The sequence below is a fragment of the Canis lupus genome, chromosome 29 (genome assembly GCF_048164855.1).
Source record: "Canis lupus baileyi chromosome 29, mCanLup2.hap1, whole genome shotgun sequence".
Taxonomy (NCBI): Eukaryota; Metazoa; Chordata; class Mammalia; order Carnivora; family Canidae; genus Canis; species Canis lupus.
In genome coordinates, this window is record NC_132866.1 from 40,113,703 (window position 1) to 40,139,619 (window position 25,917).

At 50.3% G+C, this 25,917-nt stretch overlaps 1 protein-coding gene across 6 annotated transcripts in view; it reads right to left on the bottom strand.

Annotated features, from left to right (window-relative positions):
- Positions 1-25,470, bottom strand: part of C29H10orf71 (chromosome 29 C10orf71 homolog) — a 32,132-nt gene extending 6,662 nt beyond the window's left edge. The window contains exons 1-4 of one of the 6 annotated variants that reach the window (XM_072806344.1): positions 23,083-23,181; positions 22,746-22,850; positions 4,430-4,532; positions 4,025-4,189 (exon numbers count right to left, since the gene is read on the bottom strand). The gene's annotated coding sequence lies outside the window, so the exon portion shown is untranslated. The other 5 variants (XM_072806345.1, XM_072806347.1, XM_072806346.1 and 2 more) reach the window with 5 other exon arrangements.
- Between the last annotated feature and the right edge of the window lie 447 nt (positions 25,471-25,917).

Genomic DNA, 25,917 nt, shown 5'->3' on the forward strand with positions numbered 1-25,917 from the left:
GCAACCATGACTACATGAGCCAGTTCCTTAAAACAAATCTCTTTTTATATCTACACATGCTATTGGTCCTGTTCCTCTGGAGAACCCTGCCTGGTACAGTGCCTGTGGTTCAGATGTGCCATTTTTGTGGAGAGGTCTTCCCTGACATTCCAGGGGGTGTCCCCTCCCCACATTCTCTCACTGTGCCCAAGAGGGTACAGTCCCCAAGAGCCTGTAGCACCTGGGCTCCTGAACTCTCTAACTTACCAGTTAGAGAGTTGGGTGACCAGTGGAAGATGCTGGGGGGAGCCTGGAGGGAGCCAGATTCCCCAGCATTTTCCCTCCATCCCTGTTCCTGGCTGTGGCATGGGGTCCTGGCAATGCTGCAGTCTTCTCTAACTACGGCCCCCTCCCCTGGGCTCAGACTCTCACTGCTCCCCTTGCCCCCTGGGGATGTGGGGAGGATGGCTTCCTCACTTCCTGAGTGGCTCCACATGCTGGGCTCTCCCTAATTCTTATACCTCTGTTATGGTCTCTTCATTAGATTTTCTTCTTTTAAAAAAAAAATGTGGTGAAATACACATGAAATAAAAGTTACCAACTTAACCATTCTAAGTATACAGTTCAGTGGTGTTAAATGCATTCATATTGGTGCAGCCATCACCACCATCCAACTCTAGAACTTTGACAGCATTCCCCACTGAGACTCTGTATCCGTCAGATATCAATTCCACTCTACCCTCCACCTGCTGCCGATGCAGCCCCTGGCAGCCACTGTCTACTTTCTGTCTCCATGAATTTTATTATTCTAGGTCCTTCATATGAGTGGAATCACACAGTATTTGTCTTTTTGTGACTGGCTAATTCACTTAGCATGATGTCCTCAAGGATCATCCACTTCCATTCAATTTCTTTCCTTTTTAAGGCTGAATAATAGTCCACTGTATGTTTATTCTCTTTTGTTTATCCATTCATCTCTCAATGAATATTTAGGCTGTTTCCACTTTTGGGTACTGTGAACAATTCTGCTATGAACGTGGGTATACAAATTACCTGTTCAAGATTCTGCTTCCAATTCTTTTGGGCACGTGGAATTGCCTAGACATGGAATTGCTGGATCATATGGTAATTCCATTTTAAATCTTTTGAGGAAGTTCCTTACTGTTTTCATGGTGGTTCTATCACTTTGCATTCTCACCAGCAGTGCACAGAGTTCTAGCTTGTCCACAGCCTTGCCAGCACTTGTTATTTTATGTTTTTGTTTTTTTTTTTCATGGTAGCCATCCTAATAGGTGTGAGGTGGTATGTTGCTTTTCCTTCTGGGTCCTGTCTGAGGAAGCTGCTTCTGCTGGGACCCTGACCACTACTGCTGGGGTACATCCTTCCACTGCCTGGAACAGTTCTGGCCCAGACAGGGAACAAGTCAATGAATACATTAAAAGTTAGATAAAATAGCAGGTATAGACCCTAGAGTGGGCCCAAGTGGTGGGCATTTGGGACAGTGAACATCTGGCAGGGTGCTCTGAGTCCTCAGCTGACAGATGACATTGTCACATGGTAGCTCCGTTCACATCAGCAGCAGAAGCCGGCAAGGCTGCATGCTTCCCTTCTTGCCTGGCTGGTCAGAGTGATGACACCACCAGGGCTTTAGGGGATGGAAGATGAAGATGCTCCCAAGGGGGAGGTAGGGCCTGCACATCAGGCATCCCGTGTCCTCTCCTGGTCCCCCATGGGGGATAGTGCATGAGATGTCCCACCCAGGTCTGTTGCTGCTGTGCCAGTGGCATTGTGTTTCGGTCCTGAAGGCCAGCCTTCTTTGGGCTTTTTGTTTGCTTGTTTTACTGTATCTTGACCACAGCCTGATGGTGAGTTTCCAGTGCTGACTTGTTGGCAGGCTGACCTGGTTTTGTGAATGAGAAAACTGAGCTGGCTGTGCTGGAGGAAGGAGGGACCCTGAGTTCTAGTGAACTGGATGAGCCAGCTCTGTGAAAGCTTCTATTTACATGTTCCTTAGCCCTGCCTTGAAAATCAGGGCTGTGTCTCCCCAGAGAGGAGAGTCCAGGCCTTTTAGAAGGCCAAGGACTTCTGCTTCAGCTTTCAGACCCTGCTGGCTGGCCAACCTCACTCCCTTTCCCACTGGCTTCTCCTTCTGGGTGGCACAGCGCCTGTCACAGGGATGGAAGCATTCTGATGTTGGGGAAGTTCTGGCCTTTCTTTTTTCCTTCTTTTTTAAGGATTTTATTTATTTATTCGTGAGAGACACACAGAGAGAGGTAGAGACATAAGCAGAGGAAGAAGCAGGCTCCCCAAGAGGAGCCCGATGTGGGACTCGATCCCAGGACCCTGGGGTCACGACCTGAGCCGAAGGCAGACCCTCAGCCATTAAGCCCCCAAGGAGTCCCTGGCCTTTCTTTTTTTTTTTTTTTTCCTGGCCTTTCTGATCAAAGGAATAGTCCCTGTTGTTTCCATTCTGTTGGTGCTGTTTCCTCCTGCTTCTAATGCAGACACAAAGCCAGAGACAGAGTGTGTTTGTTTGCTATGGCCAACGATGAACCACAGAGTGCTGGCTTGCACAACAGAAATTTAGTATCTCACAATTCTGGAGGCTAGAAGTCCCAAATCAGCTGTCAGTGGGGTTTGTTCCTTCTCTGGGCTGTGAGGGAAGGTTCTGTTCCAGGCTATTCTCCTTGGCTTTTACATGACCACCTTCTCTCTCTTCATATTGTCTTTCCTGTGTCTGTGTCTCTGTGTCCAAATTTCCCCTTTTTATGAAAGCACCAGTCCTGTTGGAGTAGAGCCCACCCTATGATCTGATCTTAACTAATTACATCTGCAATCACCCCATTTCCCAAATAAAAGCACATTCTGAGGTCCCCGGGAGTTAGGGCTTCAACATATAAAAGTCTGGGGGATACAACTCAACTCATAACACCAAGGCATTGACTTTGCAATGACAATTAAAAGGCAACTTGCCTGGTGAGCAGAGTAGCCCTGGGTCCCTGACAGCATTGCTGAGCTGTGAGCATGTGCCAGGACTACCTCTTCTGGAAGTTGTGTTATTGGGGTAGGGTGGGGGATCTTAATGGCTTCGACCACTGTGAGTCAAGTTTTCTGGACCTTGAGGTTCTACGTATATAGTTAGGGGAGGCTTCAGGTGTCCTGAATGCTGGGATCTTAATCTTAGCAATGGCTGTACTTGTTAATGGTGATACTGGGGTTTCCATACTTCCACATTTTAGAGGAAAATAAAATAGTTGGAGATTTAAATTTAGAATCTTGGAGTTAAGTAAAAAACCTCCAGGCAATGAAATCCACCCCCGCCCCCGCCTCACTATTAGCAGATACTTGTTATTTTTTTGAACACTCAGCTTCCATCTTTCTCCCCTGAGTAAAAACATTTGATGGTTTGGGGGGCAATTTCTTCTCCCCACTGTGTTTAGTGTTGGTGGGGCTGAAAGTCAAGGTGCTTGCTGAGACCTCCCTGGGCCAAGCGCAGATGTGAGACCCAGGCCATGCCCCTGTCCTGTTTCTCCTGGGATGACACCAGGATGGAAATACGCTTGGATGTTCTCTCCAGTGGCTGTCTGTCTGCTCATCTTTTCCCAGCCTGGAACTTCAGCCTTCACCTTGAGTCTGCAAGGGCTCCAATTTCCTTTTACCACCTATTTCAATTGAATTTGTCCAGTTTCTGTTTCTTTTGTGCATAGTCAAAGAACCCTAACTGGTCTGAGGTTTGTGTCATAATTCCAAACAGTAATAAAAGATGTTCACTGATATTGGAGTATTCGGAAAATATAGTAGTCTCCCCCTTATCCATGGGGGATACATTCCAAGACCCCCAGTGGGTGGCTGAAACTACGAATAGTAGTATTGAATCCTATACATACTACGATTTCCCTATGATAAAATTTAATTGACAAATTAGACACAGTACAAGATTACCAATGCTCAATAGTAAATAGAACAACTGTAACAATATACTATAATAACAGTTATGTGAATGTGGTCTCTCTCTCTCTTTCAAATCTTATTGTATTATACTCACCCTTCCTGTGATGATGTGAGACGATAAAATGTCTACGTGACAAGATGATGTGGGACGAATGACTTGGGCACTGTGATGTAGGATTAGGTTACTATTGACTTCTGACCATATGTCAGAGGGAGGATCATGTGCTTCTGGACCGTGGTTGACCGTAGGTAGCTGAAACTGCAAAATATCAAAACCATGGATAAGAAAGAACTGCTGTAACCACATTTCTTCTGGCTCAGGAAGGAGACCTTTATTCAGATAGCTTTGTCAATTCTGATTTGATTTGCCTGGGTTGGGATGGGACACTCATAAAGTAGTCTCCAAGCCTGGTCCCACTCCCTCTTCTCCCAACGCCCAGTGGAGCCCTTCAGCACAGTAGCTGACAATGGAAGGTGTTTCTTTGGGTTGGTTCCATACCTGTTACAGCAGTGGGGGCTGCATGTGCCTGCTTTGCTGGGATTTAGGATCTGTAGTTTTAAAACTTCTTCTCATGCTTACATTTGCTATCATCATAGCCCATCTAGAAAGAAGAAAAATAGTGTCAGTGACCCCAACTGACCAACTGGTCAAGATGCATCAGGTGCAAAACATGTCTTTAAATGTCAATAATACAGTTGGGTTTCAAATATATATTTTTAAATCCACACTTGACCTCAACAAAATTCCAGACATAGGCATTTTTGGTGAAAACAATATAGAGCCCATATCTATTGCTTTCAATATTCATTAAATCTTTAGGAACCTGTTTTAAGCCTTTGGGATTTCTAATATGGTTGGCACAGTTGTGGACTATTTTTTGCTAGTCGAATCTGACCAAAGGCCTTTTCCCATGTGGATTAATAACTCAGGTTTTGCAATAAAGAGAACTCAAGTGGCAGAACTTGAATCCACTCAGCAAGCAGTAGCACAGTGTTCGATTTATTGTTGGCAGGAGGCTTGAGTATCTATTTTGACAGCTTAAAGAACCAAAAAGCTGCCCAGGAGAATTTTAAGAGTACTCAGAATGAAGTGTAAACTAATTAAAATAAATCCATTATGCAAATTTTCAATGCAGACCACTGGGGCTTCCTGAAGGACCTTCCTCTTCTCAGCTCCTGGATGTTAACCTAGTCCATGGTATTTTATTAATAATATTAATAATCACAGTCACTCAGATTTGTGGAGGACATTTCTTTGGAGGCCCACAGAGGGCCTTGTGTCTACCACTGTGGGGCCGGCCTCGTCCCTGACTCCCAGACTGTCATTTGTCCTCACACCATGCTGGGCGTCCTGTTTCCATAGCTCATGCTGTATTGTCACAGGTCACACATAAAAATCCATATGTCTTGGGAATGGGTGGTTGTTTTGTTTTCTCCTCAACTACAAAGAAAATTGCTTGACTCAGAAGAGAAGTCTGATTTGCTTTTGTGGAGTCAGCTTGTCAACATAGAAACTGAATAAATGTGGTAATGTTCTGAGCTGGGTATCCTTATGCTCAATTTTTCTGGAGGGCAAACTGAAACAGAGAAAAGAAGGAGTGAGACTGAAGGACACATTCTCTTGAGAAGAACCACAGCCCTTGGGTATTAAGGCCATCAGAAAAATTCGGACTGACCCTTCTGTGTCACGGAATAGTGGGCCCATTCCACTGCCTGCTGCTCCCCCGAAGTATAGAGCTTAGGGCTAAGGATGGAACCAATCCGACTTGCACCTGGCTAAGATGTGGGCGCAGAAGGATGTGGTAGCATTTGTTTTGTGAACAGTTAGGGAAACTGTCTCACAGGATCTCTGTCATTGCCGCTGAAGCACACTTTTTAGAGGCCAGTGTGGATCTGTCCTGCTCACTGCTTTGGGCTACTCCCTTGGGCTATTCTGTATTCATTCTCAACACTGCATTCAAGAACATCTTGTAAAACTCAAATCTGTTCATGTCAGGCTCTTGCTTAGAATCCCTCCATGGCCTCCCAGTTTTATTTTTATTTTTTATTTTTTTTTAAGATTTTATTTATTCATTCATGAGAGACACACACAGAAAGAGAGGCAGAGACACAGGCAGAGAGAGAAGCAGGCTCCATGCAGGGAGCTTGATGTGGGACTCGATCCCAGGACCCCAGGATCACACCCTGGGCTGAAGGCAGTGTTAAACCACTGAGCCACCAGGGCTGCTCGGTCTCCCAGTTTTAAAGAATGAAAATGAGCTTCCTTAAAAAGAGCCTCCGTTTCCATCCTCCTCTTGGGCTGTCTCCCTCCTCATGCTTGGCTTTCAGAGCATGCCTCAGGGCCTTTGCACACATTGCTCCTGCTCCCTGGAATTCTTTACTTTTATTTTCCACTGTTACCTGCTTGGGTCTTACCTATGCTTCAGAACCCAGTTCACATGATCCTTCAGTAAGGCAGCTTCTTTAGGCTATTTTAAGTCTTCCTGTTATATGCTTTTGTAGCTTGCTATTCCCTCTCCCTTGCAATACTTACTGTAACGTAGTCAAGTACTGAAATGGTTAACTGGGTGATTATTACTTAATGTGTATCTTTCCTGATAACCTGGGAGTTTCAAGGAGTCTGGGTCCGTCTGTGTCCGTCTGGCTCTCCAGTCTATCCTTAGGGAGCATAGTGCATAGCACAAGAGAAATCTGTTAAATGAGTGGGCAAATCATTCCACTTCAGTCATCTATTTACACTATTGACTGCTTAGCAGGACTAATTTTATTGAAAGTCAATTGTAATTGGATAATTCCAGAATTATCACAAATTTCAAATCAGTTAATTTGGATTCAAGTGCATTTAACTTACTTTTTGATTCCAAGCCCTAAAATTTATAAAATCTGCCTGTGGTAAGAGATGGAAGCGGGTGGAACAGATCAGTTTTAGAGACGGCTCCCAGGTTGGCACAGTGAAAGGTATTCATTTGTACCATGGCACAGACCATTTAAGTCAGGATTGAGTTTCAGGATAATCAGGGAGAAGTAAGAAGTGACTTCGTGACTTCTCCATTTTCCTGGTTGTCATTTGAATTGCACTCAGGACTCCAGTCGGGGATAATTTGATTACTTCTGGAGGGCCAGCATCCAGCAAATATTTGTTGAGTACATTAACTGGGGTGTTGTTTACAACCGCATTGCAAATGGTCATTAACTGATACATTATCTAAATTGCAGGTGTCAGCAGATGACTGTTGGCATCTGCCCTGTGTTGTACACGCAACCCTGGAGAACACCCACAGCCTTGGCTTGGTTATCAGGTTCTCCAGCACTTCATCCACTGATGCTAAATGTTGGTCAAGCTTGCATCAGGTAAAGCAGGCTCTGTAAAGCATCAGAATGCAGAAGTTAGTGGACTGGACTTTCCAGTTCAGCCCTTGGGGAGAGGTAAGGAGGGTTTGGTGACACCCCATCCTATAGTTGCTCGGTGGGGAACTGGGGGCCTGTATGTGCTCCTGTGGCCTTGAGACAAGGAGAATTATACATGAGGATGTGTTTTGTTTTCCCTTATTGCCAGGATCATCTTTTTTTTTTTTTTTTTTTAAGATTGTATTTGAGAGAGAGAGCAGGCACGTATGAACAGGGGGAGGGGCAGAAGGAGAAGCAGACGCCCTGCTGAGCAGGGAGCCTCATATGGGGCTTGATCCCAGGACCCTGAGATCATGACCTGAGCTGAAGGCAGATGCTTAACTAACTGAGCCACCCAGGTGCCCAACTAGGGTCATCTTTTTGAATCAGAATATATCAAATAAACCAGATCTGAGCGTACATCCTCGTGAATCAGCTTTTTCTCCCGACGAGCAACAAAATATCCTTTGCATGGTCCTTACTGAATTCCACCTCTTCTGAAATGTTTCCTCACCTGATGCTTTTTCCCATGTCACGTGGTTGAACTGGAATACATTGCTCTTTGCAGGTACAGTGTTCTCTCTCCTGGTCCCTTACAAATGCCTCTGGGTGACCCTCACGAAGTGCCAGCTCTCCTCACACTCCCTCCCTGCAGGCCTGTGGTGCATGCACTGGGGAAGCAGCTACAGGCCCAGGTGGGTCCCGGCTTGGCTCCTGGGAGTGCTACCTGCCTGCTGTGTCTCTTTCTGTCTCTTGGCCACCAATGGCTGACTGCTTATCCTCAGCTCTCCTCTTCCCTGTTGGGTTTTTTAACCACTTGCACTGCTGTATTCCACTTTATCTGCTGTAAATCCAGCTTTCCAACAAGGCTTTGAACTCCTGGGAGAGAGGGCCCCGACCTGGTTTGTCTTTGACTGACAGGATTGCTAGCGAGTGGTGGTCATACCAGGGTTTCCAGCTGCTGATCCTGAGTGAGCCTCCTGGATGCCAGGTCTGGAGGACAGAGCTTTGCGGTGAGCATGCAGTGTGGTGCAGGACAGCTTAAAGCACTGCCACCCCACGTTCTCCTTTCCTCCCACGGGGCTCCTGGCTGGGGCTGGCCCAGGCCTGAGAGAGCATGCAGCTCGGCTTCTGCTGGTCGGTCCCAGACAGTGAGGACAGGAGGTGGCTGGAGGAGGGACTCATTCTGGTCACCCTCTACAGGCCCTTCTTCAGATGCTCCACCTACAGCTACTCATCCAAGATCCAAAGCTGAAGTGTGAGGGGCCCACAGAACCAGAGCCCTGCTCCAAGGCCCCAGATCCAGCCCCATAATTGCCTGCGTGGCTGTGCACTATCAGCTTCCTTTCTGGCATGAGACTGTGGACCCTCAGAGACGTGAAGCGAATATTCCATGTCACACAGCTGATGAGTGGCAGAGCTGGGCTTGGGATCCAGGCCTGTTGTGGTTCTGGAGTTGGACATAGCAAGGGAGAGAGCCATTGGTGGTTTGTCCTGGCTTGGTTGCCAGATTGAACAAATTAAAAATACAGGACATCCAGTGAAATTTGAATTCCAGATAAACAACCAACCTAGTATGAGTGTGTCTTGTCTAATAGTGGAATATACTTTGTATTAGAGTTCTCCCTAAAATTAATCATCACATACTTCTAAAAAATAGGTGTCCATTGTTTATCTGAAATTTAAGTTTCACTGGACATCCTGTTTTTTTATCTCACAATCTGGGGTCCTCACCAGCTTTTGGGACCCAAAGTGGATCACCATCAGAGGAGGCCAACACCATGAGTCAGTATGGGATGACTCATGTTTGCATATCACCCTGCAGTTCAGGACACATTCAGTGGACATTATCTTGTTTGAACCTTGCAGTCCCTATGAAGTGGGGCGAGCAGGCCTTATTGTCACCATTTTCCGGGTAGAGAAGGAAAGACACAGAGAGGTGCAGACAGCGTGTAGAGAAGAGAACGCAGGCTGGGATTCAGTTCAGGCTTGCAACTTGGTTACCCCACGCTTCCTCTGACAGGCAGCCCTGACCCTCTGGTCCACGGGCTCAGGGGGGATAAGCAGAGGGCCCTCCTGCTGGGGAAAGCAGACGGCAGGAAGGTTCAGGTGGGCCTTGTAGAGCCAGCAGGGATGCTCTCGACCTGCTAAGGAGGTCGTTTCACTCCCCTCTGGTCCCTGCCTGTCTTTGCACAGGAAGCTATTGGGGTTTGCTTTGCTGCTGGGTTTGACCACTTGCCTGTAGTGTGGTTTCTGAACCTGAGCTCTTTGGGTGGATTTAATTACCTTAATTGAATGGTGTTTTCACTTCTCAGTAAGGGGAAGCAGGAAGCTGGTGGAGATGACAGGGGGTGGCTTTACCACACCCAGAAAGCCCTAACAAATTGGAATTGATGCCTCTTGGTCTTCTATCTAGGTGGTTTTTTTGAGATGTTGAGGCGGGTATGCCTTGAGGAACAGCTGAGTGTAGTGAATCATGACAGTCCCCTGTCTGTGTGCCGATGGGTCCTGGTCCAGCTCATGAATACCCAGACATCCCACATGCAGCCTTCACCACCCTACCCCAAACCAGGCAGGTGCCTTGCTCTGGAACACTGCCCTGCTGATCAATCTTGGGCCAAGCTCTTGACCCCTCTGTGCAATTGCCAATAGCCCTCCCACCTTGCAGTTTCAGAGACAATGCCCTTGTCTACATTTTGTAGACAATGGTGAACAATGATGGCAAAATTGGCTTCTACAGTCGGGGTCCTCCAGAAGGGGGAGCAGATGCCTGTCGAGTGTCTACAGTGTGGCAGGCCTCAGGCCCGCTACTATGTGTGCCTGTGTTCACCCATTCCTCATGAAAACACTTCAGGGTAAGCGCCTCTCCCTACCTTACAGGGACAGGAACTGAGGCTACCACCTGGGTTCCTTGCTGTGTCGTGCCGAGTGCTGGAGCTGGGGTTGCCTGCTTTTGGCTCCAGGGTCCTGCTTCCTGGCCCCATGATGATTCCTCCTCAGCTATCCTAGTGTGATGATTGCTCTATCCTTTTAACTTTTGGAAATCAGAAATTTCAAGGTCATTACATTCTGCTGGAAGAACACATGGGCTCTCATAAGGCAAACTTGAAGGTCTGTCACACATGCACTCCTTCCCTTGGCCACCTCCCACAGAGCATCACCGTGTGCCAGACCTGTCCTGGTGCTGGAGATGTGGCCCTGCCGGGACTGACCTGGACCTCACCTTGTGGAGCTGTGGTGAGTCGCTGAGGGTACTGGGCCACATCTACCTCAGATGGCCTCTGATTGGCTTCCACTGGATGGTGTCTCTCATGCACGGAAAGCACAGCTTTGATTTGCTCATGGGTCATCGTGCATCTGCTTTGGCCATTTTGGCTCCTCTGGTCTGAAACTTGTGAGCAGGGGATGAGTGTTGACCTGCATCCTGGCCTGGTTGAACGGCCCCAACCTAGGAACTGGACTGGGGAAGCCAAGGGCTCTTAGGCTGATCCCCAGACCCCTGTGCCCTGGGAGATGACAGGGCCAGCTTCCTCCAGCCCTGGGAATACAGTGTGGTTGGCACTGGGGAGCCCTGATTGTGGCACTGGCCTGGCATTGTCTGGATCCTCCCTGAATCACATCACATGCACAAGGAACTTCAAAGCCCTGCTGCATGGGGTCCAGTGGTCAAAAGGAATGTGGCTGAAGGAACCAGCATGTCTGAACTTGCTGGGCTCATAGAGCCCATTGTGGGCAGGCAATCATAGCTACTGTGGGCATTTTGCTGCCCGCGACAGACAGCTCAGGAAGAGAGAGTCTTTCTCCCATGAGCTCGGCCAGCCTGCATCCCCTTCCCACCTGGGTTATCAGTGTGCTGTGACTGGAGGGGACATTTCCTTAGGAGCCTCTGAGCATCACCCATGTCTGCAGGTAGAGGTCAGGGAGCCTGGCATAGGGAATGCCTGGCCTGCTCTCGCCAAGCTCACCACAACAGAAGAGTGACAGCACCTGGCATTGTACACCCAGTGGGTGGCCCAGTTGCAGGAGGAGAGGGGAGAAGCAAGATCTGGAGGCCAGGGGACGTACATGAAAGAGGTGGATAATGCTGAGTTCCAAGATGCAGTGAGCTGCGCATCCTGGCTTCTGTTCCCATTCCCTGATTGCATGACCTGGGGCTGAGCAGCCTCTGGAAGGGGGACACACAGCTCTTTCAGAAACGTGGGGACCACCAAAATGGTGGGTCTACTTGGGTGTGAGCCAGGTCCTGGGGGTCTGACACAGTCACTGGGGATGGTCTTGGCAAATTACAGCAAGTCCGTGAGCCTCAGCTTTCTCATCTGTAAAATGGAGCCAACGCTACCTACCTTGTGTATAAAAAATGGGTTCTCAACCTTGGCAGTATTGACTTTGCTGAAGTCCTCTGGGGCAAAATCACCCCTGGTTGAGAACTGCTGTTATGGAATCAAGGAGAAAGCATAGACCCACCCCTGGAACATCAGTCAGTCAGTCAGTCCAGCTGGTCATCCCTTCATATTTCCCAAGAACATCTTGCCCTGAATTGTGGAAACGGTAGTAGCTGAAGTGAGATGGTAATCAAATAAGCACTTTCAGGGAGTAGAAAGAGTGGGGGACTTGGTGCCAAGCCAAGGTGGTCTTGGGCAAGTCACTTTACTTCTACATATACCTGTAAAATAGGAATAGTAAAGACCCACCTTGGCTCTGGCTCTGCCCACCCCTTCAGGGCTGCTCCCCGTGCTGGAGAGAATGGAGAAAGGAATGGTCATGAAACTGGTCCCTGCAGCAGCCACTGCCTGAGTCCCCAGATGATTGGAGCCCCCTGACTCACTAGGTCCTGGGTTCTCTCCCTGGGCGGGGGGGATGCCTGTCCCAGAAGGAGGCCCAGGGAGCCCCAGGCACCACAGGTCTGTGTTTTACCTTCTGGTCACAGGCACCAAGGGAATTATGTGCATGCCCTTTGCTACATATCTCTCAGGAGCAGATGTTTCATACTTGCTTGTTTTTCCCTCAACATGTAGTAGGAAATATATTTACATTAACGGCATGGAAAATTCTCAGAGACATACAGTTGACCTTTGAACGATATGGCTTTGAACTGCGTGGGTCCACTTATGCACAGACTTTCTCAATAAATGCAGTACAGTACTGTAAGTGGGCTTTCTCTTCCTTATGATTTTCTTAAAAATATTTTCTTTGTAAGAATGCAGCGTATAATACATATAACACACAAAATATGTGTTCATTGACTGTTTATGTTATCAGTAGTTACATTGTTGGCAAGTCAAAATACTCAGATTTTTTACTGCTTGGGCTGGGTGTTGGTGCCCCTAACTCCCTCCGCCCCATTGTTTAAGGATCAACTAGACATCAAGGAAAGTCCATGAAGCAAAATTCACCCTACTTATCTGTACTACTCTGATATCTTCTGTTCTATTCTATTCTTTCATTAAAAAAAAAAAAAACCTATTTGCAATTTGGTAGGTAGGTGATTTCAGACCTAATAATGATCTACAGTGTTTTTTTATGAACTTCTCTGGACCAGTAACACCAGGCATTCCTGCTTCGGTTCCATTGCCGCTGCTCTGTTTATAGCGATGCTGGGTTTTCATATGGATGGAGAAATGGGGACCCCAGACATAGCCGCTGTGACTGGCAGGGTCTGATCAGATTCTTGTTGGGCAGGGGAGGAGACCACCTCGGGTGGTGGGTTTACAGGCTGGGCCTTGCCTTTGCTGTGTCTCCTGGCCCTGCTCAGTGCCTGTGCTTTTGTCAAAGGAGCAAATGAATGAATAAGAGAAATCCCCATGTACTAAGTATGTCTGGCATAAGACAAGCCCTTTATATACTCTAATATTATTGTTCATGTTTATTACTATGCAATTAATATTTGCAACAGCTTTGAGAGGTGGAAATTAGCCTTGTTCTTTACAGAGGAGGAACCTGGAGTCCAGAGAAGTTTACTCCCTGAGGGCATGGGGTTTGAGTGGGTTTGAGTCCCACTCCCTGGGACTGCTGAGAGGGAGAGGGTGCCTGCAACCTGCATTTCAAAGGGTTCCTCCAGGAGCTTCTGAAATGCCTCCTGCAGGCTGAGAACCTCTGCTCAGTACTACCCCACCCCTGGCTTCCTGTAGCCTCCATTCCTGGTTCTCTTTGGAGCTCATCTTAAGACCCTTGGTCACAGGCTGTCCTATTGCTCACACCCCTTCACACCTGAGATTCTGCATAAGGGGTGCAGACGCCATGAAAGCCTACCCTGTGTCTCATTGGAAAGTGGGTCTCTCTGGTTATGAGCTTTGTAGTCAGACAGACTTGGGGCAAATCTCTTTGTGTTTCTGAGCCTCCATCTCCTTTTTGTAGGCTGGAGCTTATGGGTAGGGGAACCCAGCAGCCCAGGACTCACGACATCTCTATGACTGATGAAGCAGTCTTGCAGGGAGAAAGGGTTGTAGCCAATGGCCTGAACTCCATCTTGGAGAGCCTTGTCCAAAGAGGAGGCCCCTTCAGGGTGTCCCAGGGGAAGAGACACTTGGCTTTGTTGAGAGTGGAGGTCTCTCAGCACCCATCCTCTCTCCAACCCCTGGAAGGATAGCCAAGAAATTTGGGGAAGAGTACCCCCTAAGAGGAGCCCTGGAGTGTCCCAGGTTTGGGCGATGAGGGGAGATTCTGGGCAGGGCATCCAGACCACAGGGTCAGGGGTGCTACAGCTTTCACCATGTGCCCAATTTCCCCATCTGTAAACTGATACCATGAGGCTGGGCAGCAAAGGGGCAGAAGCTGAGCTAGAAGAGGCACTGCTGAGTGCCAGCACTCTGCTGGACAATTCTGGGTGTCCATGCCATTTATCCAGCTCCTACTACCTGCTACAAGGTCTTGCTCAGAGGTCACAACCAGAGGCAAGTTAGGTAGGGCTGGTGCCAAAGGAATTTGAGGCAGGAAAATTGAAGGTCAGAGAGGTTGAGGAACTTGCTCAAGGTCACATAGCCAGAGAGTACCCATGTGGGGAGTCAGACTCAGGTGCTACATGGCTCTGCCCTTCCTAGGCAACCAAGGCAGAGGGATGCCTTGAGTTGCTGAGGGTGTCTCCATCTGCCATGGTGTCCACACGGGGTGGGGAGGGACAACAACTTCTCACTTAGTACCTTCTCTTCTACCTTCAGTGGCTCTCCTCTTCTTCCCATCAGGGAGCATTGGTTTTGGCAAAGCTAGAAATGGCATCTGTCGTATCTGGCTATCCTTCAGGGAGCATACTGCAGGGTGCCATCTTGCTTGTCCCTGCACAGCCAGGAGGGCATGACTTTCTGGGATGGAGAGTCAAGGAAGTCCTAAACCCAGGAATTTCTAAACTCCATGTGGGTGTGCGCGTGTACACACACACACACACACACACACACACACACTTGTCAGAGCCCAGCTGTCCCTGGCCTTCCCACTTCCTGCTGGAAGTTGGAAGTAGATGGGAGACGTCTGTTTGGTAGATGACAGCTGTCCTTTCTCCAAGGGGAGTGGCAGCAGAGAGCCCAACTCTTCCAGGGAAGGAGAGACAATCATCCTGCTTTCTTTGTGGAATTCCTCAGGGGAAGCTTGGAAAAGAATCAGATGTGGACATCCAGGTTATCCTTCTAAAAATTAACACTGAACAATGCTCTTCCAACAGGCAAAGTTATTTAAGATTACAGCTTAAGTTGATGGGAAAAGATCAGCTTCTCGGAGCATCTCCTACTATGTTTGGGAACAATGCAGGGAACAATGTTCCCAAACACTGAACTATGTTTGGGAACAACGTCCCCTCTTTCCCCAAGGCAGTGGTCCTTCTCAGAAGTCCCCAGAGGGCTGTCAGAGTGCTGGGCCCTACCACAGAGATGCCCACTCAGGAGGTCTGGGTGGGGCACAGAAGATGCTGGTGCTGCCAGTTCTGGGACCGCACTTGGAACACCGCTGCCCTAGGTTGGAGGCTGCAATCCCTTTTTCTGGGAGGTTGTACTGATAAGCCATGGGCTCTTGGGCCACTTGGGCCCCATGGTCATCAACCACTGTGGTTTGGGCTGTGTCTGCCTCACTCAAGGCTCAACTCTGGGCAAGCTGGGCCTGTGTGGAGTACAGAGGTGGATCAGAGATGCTGTCCTCTTAAAGGGACCGTCACCTAGGAGGAGAGAGCAGCAGAGGTGAATGCAAGCTGTGGGTCCAGAAGTTGGAAGGAAAGAGGTGTCACGGGGCAGGGCTTGTGTGAAGGCAGCTGCAGGAGACCTTTGGCTGCCAGTGTGTGCATGAGCATCCACCTGGTCCTGCCTGGGCACAAAGCAGAGGGTGGTGGAAGAGCACAAGATCTAGAGTCAGACCAAGGCTCCCCTTTCCTAGCCCTGGGTGATCTCAACAAGTTATCTCCCCTCTCTGAGCTTCCGATGCTTCATCTGCAACAGTTCCCACCTCACTGGGTGGTTGTGAAGGGTGGGGGTAAAAGAAAAAATATCAAGAGCCCAGAGGAGACTTACAGAGCATGAGGACTCAATGAATGGAAGCTTCCACCAGTCCAGTGACCTTGGGTTTTTGAAGCTGACAGCGCAGGGAAGGAATCACGTATCGACCACGGTATTACTAACACCCACCAACAAGATTGCTGAGTGCATTAAATCAGTATACATGTGCAAAGCACATGGTAGGTGCTCACTAAATGCCAGCTGGCATCATTTCCAATCCCCAGAGAGGGGGAAGTATAGCATAGTGGGAATGGCACTGACCAATGCCAGATCCCTTTGGGCAGGGCTCCTGGTTATGCTAGCTGTGAGTGACCCTCTGCAAATTACACACCCTATTTGTGCTTCAGTTTCCTCATCTGTAAAGTGAGACTAACAGTAGTACTTACCTCATGGGGTCATTGTGAGGACCTAATGCATTGTGCAAGGTGGCCGGGCCCTGGTAACTATCTGTAAATGTTGCTATCTTTGCCACCATGCATCATGCCCAACTTAGGGCAGGAGCGCGAGGGTCACTAGGATGACATTGCCTTTTGCCAATGTAAAAGGGGGCCCTAAGCAAGGTGGTGACTGACCAGCGTGCCAATCGGGCTTCCCTGCTCTGGGATCCGCTGCCAAGTGTGTCCTCTCCACCTGGTTTCTCTGCCTTAGCAAACCACTCAGCTCCCTCATTCTCAGACTGGATCTTGGCTGACCTTTCACAGCATTGGTGCTTGTAGGGCGTTCCCCATAAACAGTGAGTCTGGAGTTCCTAGGCAGTCACCAGAAGCAATTGGGGGAAGCCTTCTACTCCAGTTAAAATTTAGACTCCTACCCTTGCCCTTGAGATTTAAGTTAAAGTTAAGTAAATTTAAATTACCTAAAATTAAGTAGTTTTAATCTCCTTTCTCTCCCTTGGGAGGGGTTGGGGGGCAGAGCAGGGGGCTGATGTTGATGTGCACTGAGTCGCCCAGATACTGCCCAGGTTGCTGTGTGGGTGGGAACCTCGCTTCCCCTCTAGAGTCTTCCACCGTATGTGGTGAAGGTGCACAGGGCCACAATGCTATTTGGTATACGAGGGAGGGTAACAATGATGTGTGAATGTCCAGCAGTCACTGTGAGGATGGGTCAGTCCTCCATGGCGCCAGCTACTTTACAGCTAAGCAAGGAACATGAATCAGCAGTGGGGTTTCTCTTGAGTGACCTCTGGAAGGAAAAGATCCAAGTTGGAGTCTAAGCAGGAGAGGAAAAAAACTGACAAATAGGGCAGTGAGAAACCAGGTATCCTGTTTATTATGTGCCTGGTACTTTTCATATGTTTGCTCAGTTAATGCATAAAGGAGCCCTTGAGATGGATTCTGATTGGTTGGCATTCCCATTTGACAGAGGAGGAAAGTTGAGGCCCAGGGGCTGGCTAAGAAGGGTGGAGCTGGTCCAGATCTGCCCTGCCCTAAAGCCCCTCAAAGCTCCTCCAGCAGGCCTCTTGGGAGCATCAGGGAATCTCTGAGGCTCTAAGGGAAGCAGCCTGTCTGAGTATGCACGGCTTTTTGGAGGACAGTTTTGACCCTTTGGTAAGTGGACTGGCCTCCTCGTAGAGACTCTTTTGGATGCAGAAGAGGATGGGCTTTGGACTCCGGTCCTGGGTTTGCATCTTAGCATCTCATTAGCTGTGCCTCCCAGGGCAAGTTACTAAACCTCTCTGAACTGCAGTGCCTGCCTTTGCGAAGGGGATCCTAAGACCTACCACGCTTGACGACCCCGGCAGTAAACCTCAGACAATCTATGCAAGCGCTCTGCACATGAGAATCAGGCAGCCGGGGCCAGCCCTGATGGAAACGATGTGGAAAAAGGGAGAGAAGCGGCTCTGAGCCGGTGGGTTTAGTTCAGTGGGTTTGAATCCTGACTCTGGGGCCTCTGCAGCCATTAGGCTTGACCTGCCTCAGAGAGGAGCCAACAGGCAGGTGAGGGGACCTGGTGCTGCATGTGGCCAGACTGCCCCAGGAGAGGGCAGACCAAGGGGCCACTCCAGCATGACCCGGCCTCTGCATTGGCAGTCAGCAGGGAGTGCGTCGTTCAACTTGATCTCAAGGTTTCCTCTGCCCCGGGCCTTCCCGAGGCTCCAGGTGAAGACATGGCTGAAATAAAATTCTTGTTAGCTCAGCCTTGCAGTCACTCGGAAACTCAAGCCCCACCCCTGGAAGGGGCTCCTCAGGGACCGAAGGGACCAACTGAGGCAGGAAACAGCATCCAGGCGACAGAGCCCCTGGGCTGCTGCCGCCACCATGTACAGGTGTCTCAGTGGGATTTGGAAGCCCTTCTGGGCCAGACCTTTGAGGGCCTGCCATGTAGAGAATGGAGGACAGGGAAGCTCCCCGCTTTCACATGCTCTGGCCCAGAAGGGTCCCTTGCCCTCTCCTACCAGGAAAGGGAGGTCTGTCCGTCAAGTCCTGGGGAGAAAGCTATCATTGCTTGATGGTCTCCTCAGATCCTCTTGCTGCTGTCAGATTCCCGAACGCTCTGACTCCGTGGTCAAGCTCTCCAAGGCTGACAGACACAGGCTTAGAAGGGAATGCACTTTGCGCCAAGCGGTCTGCAGGCTTCCACCTGAGAACCTAGGTCAGCTGAGAACCTGCTCTGCCTCCACCTTAAATCAGAAACATGTATTGCTCCCACACGCACCCCTCCAGGGGATGTTCCATAAGGATATCGATGACTTACGCTGGGGGTGACACACGGCTCAGCAGTGCTCCATGCTCTCCATTTTTGGGACTTGATCCATGTGCCTTGACAGATCCCTTGTTCCCCCCAACCCTGTCTGTCCTCACCAATTTGTCTCTTGCAACCCCTGGGAACCAAGCAGAAACTAAGAGGTATTTTGACAAGCAGTGTTCTCAAGTAACTAAATGAAACATACAGTTGAGTTTGTAGGGTTACAGATTGGCTGGATTTGGTGAAAGGTGGTTTAAACCGTCAAATGGAAATAAAACCAAGATCCTCTGTAGCTCATTGGGAAATGTCAGCTCTGATGTCTCCACGAGGGCCACCTTCTCTTAAAGCCCTTTGCATCTCTCCAGTAACCCTTGGCGGACGGAGCGAAATCCCAAGAGACAATGAAGAAGATGGCCTAGCCCTGTCTCTGGTGGCTGGCAGGTGTTGGTTACTGAGATTTCTGGCATAGGTTGGAGGAAAGGGCTATTTCTAGACATGGGGCTTCCCCTCTCTGTAAGGGTCTCTATCTAGGGCTTCTTAGGGTCAGGAGCAAAGAAGAGGAAGAGGCCAAGACACTTGCCTGCATACTGGTGAATGCATTCATCCTCTGAGGACTGATGGCCCTCTGTAGCGTTCCCAGTCTCCTCCACACACACCTGTCTCCCCAGGTTTCCAGGAGATCCAAGCCCCTGTTTCCAGGACCCAGCGTCTCATCACCCCCCTTTCTTTTCTTGCCTCCCAGTAGTCACAGTTGCTCCCATCCCAACCAGCTTCTGGCCACCAAATAGCAGGCACGATTGTTCTCCTCTCAAAGACCCAGGGGCAGAAACATGCTGGACTTGGGTCACCCAGAGATGTCTATTTATAAACCATCCCGATAAGCACAATCTGCTCTGCTCAGCCCAGGCCACACTCCACAGCAAAGCTGACATCCCAGGGGCAAACGGAACATTTCCTGTACCAGCCAGACTGGAAGAACCAGCCCAGACTGGGGTTCCTGAGCCGGTCACTGGTACTGAAGGGTCTAGCTGTTTTAACAGCTGGAAATTTCCCTGCCTTTTTTGTGTGGGTACCAGATGACCCACCTCAAGGAGTGTTCCTGTACAGCAGGGGTCACACACTTTTTCTGTAAAGGGCCTCATAGTAAATGTTTCCGTTCTAGCTGGCCGAAAGGCCTCAGCCTTTGTAGCCATGGGCAAAATGCAAATGAACACATGTGGCTGTGTGCCAATAAAACTTTATTTACAAAACCAGGTGCCCAGCCCGCAGCTGTGGTTTACCAGCCGCAGTTGCAGAGGGAACTCAAATGCTGGCAAGTTGGACCTCATATAACAAAAACCTTTGTTTAACCTACTCTCTAGGATTCCTATACTTACGGGTCTTAGAAAATATTACTTCAAATACAGTTTGTTATAATTGGGTTAGATGCGTTGAAAGAAGTGGTCTATAATTTAGTTTTAGAAAATAGCTTTTATTTTCTAGAGAGTCTTAGGTCTGCAGTGGAACCGAGCGATTTGGTGAAAGGTACAGAGATTCCCCACGTCGACCTTGCCGCCCCCTTCTACGCCTGGCCTCCTCCATGACCGACGTTCATGGGAGAGTTTCCAAGTCCTAAATCATAATTTTTTAGGGCTCTCTAGTGTCCCACACCTATTCAGTACTGTTCTCGGGGGATCCGTTCCTCTCCACGAGAAAGGAGAGAGACGGTTTTAGGTCTGGCCCAGTGTGAATCGGGTCGAGGCCCGTTCTCTCGGAGCTCGCGGCCCGAGCGCCCCGCGACCCGCTGTCCCCTGGGTCCTGGCCTCGCACCGGAGCCTCCGGTCCGCCCGTGGCCGTGGGCCGGTCCCCATTCGGCGCCCTGAGACCTCGGCTCGTCCGCGGGCCACGTGTGGGAGCGAGGAGCCCGGCGCGCGAGGACCGAGCCCCACGTCTGCGCCGCGGCTCCGGGCGCCCGGCCCCCGCGCCCCACGCCACCCCGGCGGGGCCCCCAGGACCGCGCCCCGCGCCCCGCGCCCCGGGACCCGGGACCCGAGCCCTCCCCCCCCGCGGCCGCCGCCTACCTCCGCGCGTCCCGCTGCGGCTCCTCCGCCTCCCGGGCAGGGCGCGGGCGGGACGGACCCGGCGCCTCCCGCTCGGCCCGCGCCCCGCGCCCCGCGCCCCTGGGCCCCTGCGCCCCTGGGCCCCTGCGCACCTGCACCTGGGCCCCTGGGCAGCCCCGGGCTGGTCCGGCCGCGGCGAGGCGGTGAAGCGAGCGTCCCGAGCAGCCGCCCAGTGCCGCGCTCCGCGGGGAAGAGGCGAGCGGCGCCCGCAGCCCCCGCGCGGTGTCGAGTAACAGTCAGATTAAACAAGCAGCCTCAGCAGCTATTTTTACACCCAGACCGGCCGCGGGTCATAGATAACTTGGGGAGTGAGCAACGGCCTGCGCGGAGCCGGCCCTGACCGAGAGGCCAGCCTCCGCCGAGGCTCCGGCTCCGCAAGCCGTGTCAGCACTTGGCCCCACAGGCCCCGAGGTGCGAGGGCGACGTTTGTTCAGGGACCGTGGAGAGCGCGGTGCGTGCGGGCCGGGCCGGGCCGGGGCGCGGCGGGGCGGGGCGGGGGCCCTGCGGACGTCCCGGCAGAAATAGCCGGTTTCATCATCCCCGCCGAGGCCCGGCCGCATTCCTCGAGGAAGACACTGCCTCGCTGGGCCCTGGGCCCTTGCAGCTAGATAACAGGCCCAGCCACAGGCTGGGACGTCAGGGGCAGAGTTCCAGAAAGATGGGAAGTGATCAGGGAAGAGGCAAGGTAAGTGCCCACTCGGGAGCCCGGCTGCAGCGCACCCCGCTGTGGGCGAGCCCCGTCCTAGGGGCCAGGTCTGGTCCCGCAGCCCAGAGAGCCCCTCCCAGCTCCCCGCGGCCTTCTCTGTCTTGGCTGGGGCTCACCTGCTCTCCGTACTGCCTGCAGACCCCCAGACATCTTCCTGCCTCTGCCTTTGCTCATGCTGTTCCGACCCCTGGGAGCCCCCCACCTCCCCCTCCCCCTCCCCAAATCGGCCCTGTGACAGTCCACTCACTGCCAGGATTTAAGGCAAGAGTTTTTGTCTTTGTGTCCAAGAGCCCTTTCTCGTGTTCCCCCTCCCTGGTAGCCTGGCAAAGCGGGGGTGCTGGTCCCTGCCAGGTGCCCTGCCATATGAGGTGCTCAAAGCCCCTGAAAGTCTGCACTGCACAGTATCTCTGTATCTATTTGTGAACTGCTCCTCCTCCACTCCCCGGCCTTGTGGGCTCCTCATGGCCAGCAACCTGTGTCTCAGCCCTAACTCAGGGCCTGGCACCACCTCCAGCCTTGAATCAGCTGGTAGCCAGGGTCACAGGGACCCGGGTCCATGCGCTTCAGTTTGAACCAACTCAGAAAGAACAGTTCCTTGTTCCCTGCAGACGGAGGGGCCAGACCCCAACCAGCAGGATTATCCGGCCCCTTTTCTTCCCTGGACCCTTGAAACTTGCTTTTTGCCCCTGAGCACTTAGGACCTGACTCCGGGAACACCTACTCACTCATCAGGACTCAGAGACAGTTTGAGGGAGGCTCAAAATGAACCCCTGGATTTTACCCCATCCCACCACCCACTTCCTTTGCTTATCAAAACCAACACTAGCCAACTTGGCCAATGAAAGGAATCAACCTGAGAGGTGAGCCACTGTTAAAACAACACAACACAACACAACACAACACCAAAGACTCGGAACCCTGAACTCTTAGATTTCCGAGCTATCTGACACCAGCCAAATCACTTAACCTCTCTGTGCCTCAGTTTATTCATCTTTAGGATGGACAGACTGCCTCAGCTCTGCTGGGTCGAGGATCAAATAAATTCATGTACACAGATATACTCGCATATTGCAAAGCTTCTCAAATGCTAGTCATTTGGTTTTTTAAAATGATTTTTGCCACACCTTCACCCACCCATACCATCACTTACTATGTTTTTCTAAGAAGAATGTAGATTGACTTTTTTAAAAATACAGCTTTGCGGTAAATAGCAATCCCTGCAAAAACATAGGCTTGATGTCCTGGTTCATTTTTTCCCTCTATTACGCATTGAAACAAATTCATAGCCAGTTCACATGTTATCCGTGTATGACCCAAATCATTTTGTTCCAGATTTTAGGGAAGGCTCCATCATTAAACCCCATTTTATGGGGGAGTTTGCTTTGGAGTGTGAAACCATTTAGCAGGGCCCTGGTCTTCCTAACTTGCTTTCCTCCCGCTCCTTAGCACATTTCTTCCCCAGCTTACTTTTAATTCTTCACAGGTAGAGAGCCTGACCACATGTCTGGTTTGGGTCCTAGAAGCCGTGAGCTTTGAAGTGCAGCAGGAGCTGGCGGTGTTTGCTTGAAGGGGCTGTTTGAGGAAAGAAAAGCAGTAGGATGACCCAGGGGACTTTCAGGGGGCAGGACCGTGGCTGGCAGCTCTGTCAGCGTCAGCAGGAGGGGTCGGGAGAGAACAATAAAACACAGTTGACCTGCTCCTGGAAGCAGGAGCCCTCAGAGCTTGGCCAGCGGCCCTGTCTGGTTCGCCTGACCACAGCTGACCGCTGTAGAACCTGACATATCCCAGAATGTGCCCTACCTACCCCATGCCATGGACTCTGCATCTGGTTCCGTCTCGGTGGGCACAACCGGTGTGGATCACCCCAGCACAGAGCACTGCCAGAGACCTCAGCCCCAGCTTGAGACTGGGAGCTCGAGAGGAGCTGGCAGGCTTCCAGGGCCCAGGCCCAGGCAAAGTGACCACTCTCTCCCAGTCCAGGAGCCGTGAGCTGCGTGGAAAGAATGTGAATGAAGACACTATTCTAAATGTAGAACCATGGACGCTATGTGAGCTGGCTCCCTAGTCATCCAGAAAAACAAGACCTGCATGTATATTCTGCAGGAGCATAAATAAAGCTGTCCTCAGGCGGCGGGCTACGGCATCCCGACCTGGCAGTGATGTCCCTGGCCCCAGCTCGCAGCAGAACCCCGGGAACATTGTGGGAAGGGCCCTCCTGCCTGACAGCAAGTGTGAAAATGGCCTTGCTCTGGCCTCCATGTACATGGTGCTTACTAACCTAATTCTGCAGCAAATCAGCTCTGCTTTGCATCTGTGTTATTCAGGAATGTTCAAAAGTTGGTAGCGAGAGCCATGCAGAATTTCCAGGGCAGGGTGTTTGAAGCACATGTCCCCTGCGAATGACAGGAGGCATTTTCCCCAGCTCTTCCACTATTGTGGTTACACTGGCCTGCTCATCAGGAGGCCCCAGCCTTCTTTAGGACTTATTTGCAAAAAGTTCTTCAGGAGGGTGGAGCATTTCCTGGGCCTAATAATAGCAACACAATAATAATGCCAGCTAGCACTTACAAAACCTTTACTCCAGGCCCTGCACTATCCTGAGCCTTGACCTAAATTAACCTAGACGCTGTACGCTCTTTCTCTTAGGGCCTGGCGCCATGTTGTTCTAGCCCACACACTGCTACCTGTCAGGGAGCTAAGCTAAGACACGATAAGGAAACCAGTAATTTCCCGAGTGTGCATTATGTGCAGGCACTGCCTGTGTGTTCTTTCACTGAATCCTCATGATATCCCAGTGTTGATGTCTGTTCACACCTCCACTTCTGAGCAAACTGAGGCTTGCAGTGGTCCTGGATGTCATTCAGTGAACTGAGGATGCAGATGAGGGTCCCTCTGTCTGCCTGTCCGGTGTGTCTACCTCTGTTGTGCCCCCCTACCCCCGACACTGTCCCAGCCCACATCCAGGGAGCATGGCTGTCTTCCATCCACCTGGTTTCCTTGCCTGTCTCTGGCAAGAGAGCAAAGTCTTGCCAGGGCACCTCTTTAGCTACTGATTTGTTATGGGAACTGAGGGGATTCTGTACCTCAGTGTCACCACAGTGAAAGTATATCCTCAGGGCTGATGGCAGGATGAGACGTCACTGTAGGAGGATACTTCTGGAGCTCAAGCCTTGCTGGGCTACTCACCTGCTGAGGGCTTGGAGCAATCAGACCCCTCCCTTCAGATGGATTTTCTTACCAGGAACCCTGAGTTGGCTCCTTTGGGAAGGGATGTTACATGATACTGCGTGCCTAGCTCAGGGAGGCTGGATTTATGGAGGTGGGAGGGGGGCATCCTGTTTGCAGCTCACAGCTGGAAAACAGACCACTGGCTCAGATTGCTGGTACCCCTTCCCCAGGGTTGTCGCTCTTCTAGCCTAACTAGCCCGGTGCCAGGTGGTAGTGTCATAGTCCATTGAGAGTCACCTGGGCTGGGGGGTTCTCCTTAAGAATTCTCTCCTTGAGAATTCTTTGCTTAGGACTTTCCAATGAATGATTTCAATGCAAGAAATAGAACCTGTGCTATGAAATGAAGTAAAATCCAGTTTATTAAAATGTTATCGAACACCAATGAAATCCTGGTGGCCAGCTGAGAGGTCAGCCACAATGCATGTGGAGTTTATATAAGTCATCTCTCCTATATGGAGGGATCTGAGAGTCTGGAGTCAAAAGGAGCAGGGGGTGAAGAGGTGTGCTCTACTCTTTAACATGGGGTCCATAAACTTTTCCTGTGGTAGTCAAAGGTTGTCAGCTTTGCAGGCCAGAAGGTCTTTGTTACAACTGCTCAGCTTGGCTGTGCAAAGTGGTCAGAGATGATCTGTAAACAAATGGGCATAGCTGGGTTCCAATAAAACTTTATTTATGGACACACAGATTTGACTTTTATATCATTTTCACATATCACAGAATACTCTTGTTTTGATTTTTCCACTTAAATATGTAAAAGTCATTTTTAGCTTATGAGACTATACAGAATCAGGGGCAGGACAGATTGGCTCATGGGTCTTAGGTGTTGACTACTGTGCCACTGAATCCCCTTTGGCCACCGCCAAGCATGTGTGGCTTATTGGCACTTGAAACCTGGCCAGTCTTAACTGGGACATGCTGAAGGGGGTAAAACTATGCACACTGGATTTCCAAGATAGTGCAAAAAAAAAAAGTCCCCCCTGAAACAAAACAGAATGTGAAAGATCTCCCTAGTCGTGTTCTGTATAGAATAGTGTGTTGGGTCTTGTGTTGATATTGGCTTTAATAAAATATATTATTATTTTTTAAAAAAAGATTTTATTTATTTATTCATGAGAGACATAGAGAGGCAGAGACACAGGCAGAGGGAGAAGCGGGCTCCTTGAGGGGAGCCTAATGCGGGACTGGATCCCGGGACCCTGGGATCACCCCCTGAGCCGAAGGCAGATGCTCAACTGCTGAGCCACACAGGCATCCCAATAAAATATATTATTAAGATTGTTTTCACGTATTTCCTTTTATTCTTTTAATGTGGCTACTGGCAAATTTAAAATAACACATGTGGCTCATACCATGTATTTCTAGTGGGCGGAGCTAGGCTGCTCTTCTCCTGGCTGTGACCCTGACCCTCATT